Here is a 9,075-nt window from a genome sequence, read left to right on the forward strand (position 1 = left end):
GTTTCTTTATGTATCTGTGACGGGCTATCCACCTATGAATGCGTATTTTTTTTATTTGATCATCATCATGTTACACAAATGTTATCATTTTTTTCATCCCATTTTGTTTTTCTTTACCTATTTACAGCAACATATTCCTCTACACATTAGTATTCTGAGGGAACGGTACATGTACAAAGGAAATTAGACATCGCTGAGTAACTACGCTCAGAGTGGTCTCCAGGGGTAAAACTCTGCAGACCGCCAGATCACAGATGTGAAAGCTGATTGTACCCATCTCCCTCTTTGACCGGCTAAATGGTACGAGCATTTGTGATCACCGTTTCTACTTGTCCCACAGATCACAAGCCTTGAGACCATGTTGAATGGTCTCAGGATAAAGCACCATGGTCTCAGCTGTCAGGACACATCTGAGTCACGGAGCTCATATGGGGCTGCGCAGAGGGCGGAAATCAGCAGAATTTTAAAAAATGCCCCTTCAGAGATGAAGACCAGTGGCACGGAGATTTATAGTCAATGGGTGGTCAGAAAAAGGTTAAAGGGGTTCTCTGGGCTTTTAATATTGATGACGTATCCTCAGGAAAGGTCATCAATATAAGATCGGCGGGCGTCCGACACACAGCACCTCGGCCGATCAGCTGTGACCGATGGATGTGACACAGGAACATGCAAGTCTGGTCCCCAGGGCCTCCACTCGTATCGGAGGTGATGATGCCACTTCATCACTTTTAGCAAGTGAGTTAAGCTGTTTTCCTTTCATTAGCTTGGCTGCTCCCCAGAGAATAAAAAAAATGGTTAATAAACCCTTTTAAAAGAATTGGACCAAAACGATGCATAATATTTATAACCCCATCTTCTTAGAGGCATCCCCGTTCAGATAGATGCTGCTGCAGCAGGGGGATTGTAGGATTACATGTAACATTAAATATACTAATACGTGGATGGCCTGAGCAGTCAGTTCTAGCTCATAGAGGGAGCCCCCTGCTATATGAAGTACATAAGGCACATGGGCAGAGTTTATCTTGAAAGACAACCCATTAACACTGAGTTATACAATGTAATTGTCTTAAGCCCCTATTACATTGACAGATCAGCCAGGCGATTGTCGGGAGGCTTTCCTTTCCATCAATTCCCTGGCTGCTATTACATGCAAGGATCTCCTCAGTATAGGGAGGAGCGATCGCTAATGCATCGCTCATCCCAATACTTATCATTGTTTGCCGGCGGCAGAGTGCCTATTACACGACGCGATCTGCCGCCGGCAAACAAGGATTTTAAACATGTTAGGCTACTTTCACACTGGCGTTTTGGTTTCCATTTGTGAGATCCGTTCAGGGCTCTCAGAAGCGGTCAAAAACGGATCAGTTTTGCCCTAATGCATTCTGCATGGAAAAGGATCCGCTCAGAATGCATCAGTTTGCCTCCGATTAGTCTCCATTCCGCTTCGGAGGCGGACACCAAAATGCTGGTTGCAACGTTTTGGTGTCCGCGTGACGAAACTGAGCCAAAAGGATCGGTCCTGACACAATATAAGTCAATGGGTACATATCCGTTTTCACTGACACAATCTGGCACAAAAGAAAACAGATCCGTCCTCCATTGACTTTCAATGGTGTTGAAGAAGGATCAGTTTGGCTATGTTACAGATAATACAAACGGATCCGTTCTGAACCGATGCAGGCGGTTGTATTATCTGAACGGATCCGTCGATGATGGATCCACACAAAACGCAAGTGTGAAAGTAGCCGTAAAAGATCCCGATTACCAGCGGCAGTATTACACTGCCAGATGATCACTCGTTAGCCATCATCTTAGCGATTATCTATTGGTGTAATAGGACCTTTGCTTTTATGGAATTGAATGCAGGACAATAGGGCGGCATCTGAATGTGAACTGTCTCTTGTGGAATAGTAATTATCAAACAAGCAAGATGAAGCTTAACAGTGTAGATTTATGTTGACAGGGGGTTTAGAAAGGAGCACTTTAAAACCTCAGATAGTACTGTGAAATAATAATATTTGTGCATCGCCGAGTACACTAAACATAGAGGATTACCACTATAAATTCAGACTTTGGAGAATCACCTAAACTGCAGGTTACCGGCTCGCCTTGGTGAAAGACAAGCTAAGGCTGTGGGGTCTTTGTAGTTAATTCTTAGGACCAAAGTAGAGACAGATCATTGATCTCAGCGGAGTAAATAACTGATCCTGTCCAAAGCTGCTTAGAATGAAGGATGATAGCACAGGGATAAATGAAAGTGCAAAGTGTTTTTCCCTTACTTTTCTCTAGTCTCAGAATATCACACATACAGTGCTGCCCATAATTATTCATACCCCAGGCAAATTTTGACTTAGTTACTTTTATTCAACCAGCAAGTAATGTTTTGGACGGGAAATTACATAGGCGTCTCCCAAAAGATAATAAGACGATGTACAAGAGGCATTATTGTGGAAAAAAAAAATCCTCTCAGCTTTTATTTACCGTATTTTTTGCTTTATAAGATGCACCTGATGATAAGACGCACCTAGGTTTTTGAGGAGGAAAATAAGAAAAAAAATATTTTGAACCAAAAGGTGTGCTTTTGTAGGTTTTGAACTAATGGTGGTCTGTGGCTGACGCACTGTGATGGGGGGAGTCTGTGGCTGACGCACTGTGATGGGGGGAGTCTGTGGCTGACGCACTGTGATGGGGGGAGTCTGTGGCTGACGCACTGTGATGGGGGGAGTCTGTGGCTGACGCACTGTGATGGGGGGAGTCTGTGGCTGACGCACTGTGATGGGGGAGTCTGTGGCTGACGCACTGTGATGGGGGGAGTCTGTGGCTGACGCACTGTGATGGGGGGAGTCTGTGGCTGACGCACTGTGATGGGGGGAGTCTGTGGCTGACGCACTGTGATGGGGGGAGTCTGTGGCTGACGCACTGTGATGGGGGGAGTCTGTGGCTGACGCACTGTGATGGGGGGAGTCTGTGGCTGACGCACTGTGATGGGGGGAGTCTGTGGCTGACGCACTGTGATGGGGGGAGTCTGTGGCTGACGCACTGTGATGGGGGGAGTCTGTGGCTGACGCACTGTGATGGGGGGAGTCTGTGGCTGACGCACTGTGATGGGGGGAATCTGTGGCTGACGCACTGTGATGGGGGGAATCTGTGGCTGACGCACTGTGATGGGGGGAATCTGTGGCTGACGCACTGTGATGGGGGGAATCTGTGGCTGACGCACTGTGATGGGGGGAATCTGTGGCTGACGCACTGTGATGGGGGGAATCTGTGGCTGACGCACTGTGATGGGGGGAATCTGTGGCTGACGCACTGTGATGGGGGGAATCTGTGGCTGACGCACTGTGATGGGGGGAATCTGTGGCTGACGCACTGTGATGGGGGGAATCTGTGGCTGACGCACTGTGATGGGGGGAATCTGTGGCTGACGCACTGTGATGGGGGGAATCTGTGGCTGACGCACTGTGATGGGGGGAATCTGTGGCTGACGCACTGTGATGGGGGGAATCTGTGGATGACACTTATGTCATCCACAGATCCCCATAAGTGTCATCTACAGATCCCCCATCAGATGCATCAGTGTGGAGGAAGGAGGCGGAGGCCCGATGCAGTGATTCTAATCTAATACACCGGGCCCCGCAGCTGTTAAGTACATTCAATCCGATCCATATGTTAATGTATACCGCACTGTTCTGTACTTACTGCAGTACCGTATGTATAGCATTAAGACTGCGCAGACCGGCAGCTCCCTCGGTCATGCGCCGCCTGCCGCAGCTCCCTCCTCATGCGCCACCTGCCTGCTTATCTCACTTTATGAATGAACAGGCAGGCGGCGCATGAGGAGGGAGCTGCGGCAGGCGTATTAGAGTAGAGTCACAGTGTATTAGAGTAGAGTCACTGCATCGGGCCCCGCGATGAGTGTCCCCGCCTCCTCCCTCCACACTGAAACTTCGCTGGCCGTGCTGTGCAGCATAGCGGCCAGCGAAGTATCTGCTTTATAAGACGCGCGGCCATTTCCCCCCCACACTTTTGGGAGGGGAAAAGTGCGTCTTATAAAGCAAAAAATACGGTACATTTGACCAAAAAATACAAGCTGTTCCGCACTGTGAAAAATCTCAGAGGACGTGGTCAGAAGCCAAAAGTGACACCTGTGCTGGCCAGGAGGATAGTTAGAGAGGTGAAAAAGAAGGCCATCCTGCTGAATCTGGGCTCTGCTGGTGGCAATGTCTTAGGGCAGACAATCCAACGGACACTGCACACTGCTGAGTTCCACGGATGCAGACCAAGGAGGACGCCTCTTCTCCAGATAAGGCACACAAAAGCTTGCTTGGCCTTTGCAAAAGCTCATCTGGACAAAGAAGAAGACTTCTGGTCTTCTGTGTTATGGTCAGATGAAACAAAAATTGAATTGTTTGGTCACAATGATGTTTTCTTCATTTGGCGTAAAAAAGGAGACGCCTTCAACCCAAAGAACACCATCCCCACTGTCAAACATGGTGGTGGGAACCTAATGCTTTGGGGGGGTTTTTCAGCCAATGGACCATTGAACCTAATCACAGTAAATGGCACCATGAAAAAAGAGCAATACATGAGGATTCCCAAGGACAACATCAAGCAGTCTGCAGAGAAACTTGGCCTTGGGCACCAGTGGACATTTCAGCATGACAATGGCCCAAAACACACAGCAAAAGTGGTGAAGAAATGGTTAGCAGACAACAACATTAACGTTTTGGAGTCCAGATATGAATCCAATTGAGAATCTGTGTAGGGAGCTAAAGATTAGGGTGATGGCACAATAATGCCTCTTATACATCGTCTTATTATCTTTTGGGAGACACCTATGTCATTTGCCATCAAAAAATTACTTGCTGGTTGAATAAAAGTAACTTTAAGTCAAAATTTGCCTGGGGTATGAATAATTATGGGCAGCATTGTACATGAGCAGCAATTACATAGAAATCCCATTAATCCGACTGAATTTATTCATTACCTATAATGTCATATATTGAAATAGAAGGAATAAACCAAACAACTTAACATTAGCTGAAAATGAAAAAAATAGTATTACAAGCGGTTACATCTGCTGCAAATATTTTTGGGAAATCCGGGACATAACGGACATTCTTACAGGTTTGAAAATTGCAGCATGGCCATAAAAATGTAGGTTTATGACAAGTCGTAGATGTCAGAAAATCAAGACATCATTTTCTCAATGGGGCCGCAGCGCAGTGAGTACAGCGTTTATTGCTGCTCCTGCCTGTGCCCCTCCAGAGGATGACATAACACATGGGTGCCCTGTAACCATGTACTATGCCACGAGCGGAGCGGGCTCCTGCCTGTGCCTGCTAAGCTAAGTGCTGCCATGCAGTTCTCTTAGCTTAGTGAAGCAGGCAGGAGCCCGCTCCGCTCAGCTTATCATGGCATAGTACATGGTTACAGAGTACCCATGTGTTATGCCAGCATATAGTAATCCTCCGGGGGGCACGGGCAGGAGCAGCAGTCCCCATTGACTTGCATTGGGGGTAATCCCAGGACTGAAAGCAAACTACAACATGTTGCAATTTTGGGGTACACATAACTTTCTAATTAACTTTTATTAACTCTTTCTGGGAGGGAGATGTGAAAAACAGCAATACTGCCATTGCCACAGCGTTTTTCCGTTATAAATTTTACGGCGTTAATTTTTTAGTATAAATAACATAATATATTTATCTGGGTCAGTGTTTAAAGTGATACAAAAAACATTTTTTTTTTACGTTTTACAACTTTTTTGCAATAAAACCCCCTTTTTTTTAAGACAAAATTGTTTTTGCATTGCCACTTCCCAAGACCCATAACTTTTTTATTTTTTTATACTGAGTTGTGTGAGAACTTGATGTTTGGGGGACAACTTGTATTTTTCATTGGTATCATTTTGGAGTAAATCACTCTTTTTGATCTAAATATGTCTTTTTTTTTTTTTTACGGCGTTCACCAAGGGGATGATTTATGTGATATTTATGTAGTCCAGGTCGTTATGGACACGACAATACCAAACATATGGGGAAGTTTTTGTTTTTGCAATTTGTATCATTGAAAAGCATATTTTCAATGGGAAAAAAAAGCATAATTATTTAATGGGATTTTTTTAAATCAAATAACTGATTTTTTTAAAACTTTTTTTAACCACCTATAACAGACAGCTTTTTAATTGCTTTTAAAATGCAATGCACTATCCCTATAGTGCATTGCATTTTAATGGCAATGCTATTCTGACATTGACCAGCAGGTTGCGCCAACACATTTGCAGGGTGCCGATGGGAGACAGAGGGAGTCCGCTTCCGCTCTCAGCACTTTACATGCGCCGGCCGCCATTGCCAGCGGCATGTAAAGTGTTAAACAGCTCAAATCGGCACTCCTGACGGTCCAAGCTGTTAAAGCAGGGCCGCGGCTCTCATGTAAAAATGTGGCAGCCCAGCCAAAGGCGCCTTAGTGACCGCTGTAAAAAAAAGGCATGATGATGGATCATGTGATGGACCATGTGATGAGCTCAGTGAAGTCACCACAGGTCCTTTTCCTCCTGGGCGTTAAAGAAGAAGACAGAGGAGAAGCCGGGCTGCGCGAACAAGTGGATGAGGTGAGTTAAATTTTTATTTTTTTAACCCCTCCATCCCTATTTTACTAAGCATTCTGTATTAAGAATGCTATTATTTTCCCTTTTAACCATGTTATAAGGGAAATTATTAAAATCTACACAACACCTAACCTAAACCCGAACTTCTGTGAAGAGTTTTCTCGCATTAAAGCGCTTTGCACTCGCGGGGAAAAAATTGTGCATTTTCCCGCAACGCATCCGCATCTTTTCCCGCGCGTCACCCACAACGTCCGTGTGAGCCGAGCCTTAATCATGTAAAATGGCTTTGTGCTCTACTGCACCCATACATTGTCACGGTCCCTCAGGTGCCTGATGTCAGGAAGTCAAGGAGATTGGCTTAGCGTGGAGGAATCTAACAGCCTCCTTGATTTCTCTTGATTCAGTGTTGATGGGGTTAATGACCACTTCCCTTTTCTCAGCTATTGCTCAGTGGTCATCACTTCTACCCTTTATAAGTCTGACCCCACCCTTCTGACTATACGGTAGATAGCTTCATTTGGGTTTGCCTGAGCTGGTGTGAGTTTGTCCCTGGTGTTTCTGCTCGTCCATCTCTACAGAAGTGAGGTGTCGCGTTTGTTTGTGTTTGTTATATTCCCTGTTGTTTGTATCTGGGCCTGAGACAAAGACTTCCATTCGTCCATCTTGGGAGGAATGGGTTGTCTCTGGTCCTAACCTTTTCCAGGGCCTTATAGGGATATAAGGCATATGAATATTCCTACCTTCAGGGTCTATTCATATTGATAGTTAGTTAGTCCCCGGATTAGGGTTGTCTAAGAGGTGGCCTGTTTCTTCCCTAGTTTCCAGGTCCAGTTACTGTTCCCCTTCCCTCCTGTGTTCACTGTTCAGTGTGGAGTCCCCCATCCCCCCCCCCCCCCCCCCACTGATCGTGACATGCATAACATGGAAAGTGAACCACATGGTGATTAATTCATATAAGCATAGAAACTTGCTCTTGTAAATTACATTGCAGTGTCGAGCGACTATCTCTCTTAAATCCTTTAAGCTGCTTTCAACATCAAAATTGTAACCGTACCATATGCCAAACTACTCTAAATACACTCCTGTTGTATTTCGCCTGGGACAATAACAGTGATACAAATTTTAACTATCAGACAAAATCCAGATATGACACGTATCCAGGTTTAATGCAGATACTTGTACTTCTCATATAGCCATAGCTCATGTACAATGTACATTGGGGACAACTGGCTAGTAGAAAGGGCCTTAGCATTTCACAGATGTCTTTAACAATGACTTTATGCTAAACTGTTTCTTCAGGAATAGAAACAAACTAAACACCTACCTCTTCATACTTCACCATGCTCATTCACATTTGGATCGTCTGATGTATATGTGTTTGATGGGGAGAGGGGAGGAAGCCACTGCCAGATACTTCTGGAGGTGGCTTATCTCCTGGGAGAACAGAAGGGTTGAGCGATAATATTCACTTTGCCTGATACTTCTTTCCTCAGAGATCATCTGTACGGGGAGGGTCGTATTCCCCTTACACATTAAACTAATGCCTTAAGAGTGATTTGGGCACCTGGACAATAAAGGTCAGGGACTCCTTGCCAACTACCATTACCCACTATGCTAGGGAGGCTCGTTCCTGTGCCGGTATGAGAAGCAACTCAAATGTCTAGGAGCGAGGTAAGTACAACCTCTGTGAGAGTCCCGGGCATATGGGGGGCATTATAGAACTCGGATAACCCCTTTAATGATTGTTACATTTGACTTGGAATAGCTATGAAATTCTGAACATGGGGGCTTAGTCATCTCCACTGGCCACAAATGGAAATGATAAATAATGGTCTGCTGTACTTGTTGTTTCACTCATCCATTGACTGTGTGCATTATACAGTTCCAGCCATTTGCCTTGTCCAGCAAAATGATGAAGCTTAGAATGGAAACCTCAAGGACACCATTATAGTCAGTTGGGTCTATCAGGCATTGTTAATCTGAATTTGACACTTCTTTTTTTTTTCACTTTTCTTTTCATATATCTAACACAAAAACTGGAAAGTGCAGCAGATCTGAACCTAGGTATAAGCCTCCCGTATATCTCTATAATATAGGTATTTTCCTTAGTTTAACTTGTCAAAACATGCTCTCTATGTAAACCGATATATATATATATTATGATCTTTATTTATATAGCGCCACCATATTCTTCAGCGCTTTACAATGGGGATTCATGTAGAAAACAAAAAAGTCACAAAGTTACTGGCTAATATACAACTGAAACACTAGGAGTCAGGGTCCTGCTTGCAAGGGTTTACACACTCTAAGAGATGGGGGGTGACACAATAAGTAGTTGATTGTTATATTAAGTAGTCAAGCCATCTTTGTACTGAAATGAGTGGTGTAGGCCAATCTGCATGTGCTAGTGCTTTGGGTGTAGGACTAGCACTAGCACTTACTATTATCCCCGGGCACCGCTCCGT

Source organism: Bufo gargarizans, chromosome 1, assembly GCF_014858855.1.
Source record: "Bufo gargarizans isolate SCDJY-AF-19 chromosome 1, ASM1485885v1, whole genome shotgun sequence".
In the NCBI taxonomy this organism is placed as follows: domain Eukaryota; kingdom Metazoa; phylum Chordata; class Amphibia; order Anura; family Bufonidae; genus Bufo; species Bufo gargarizans.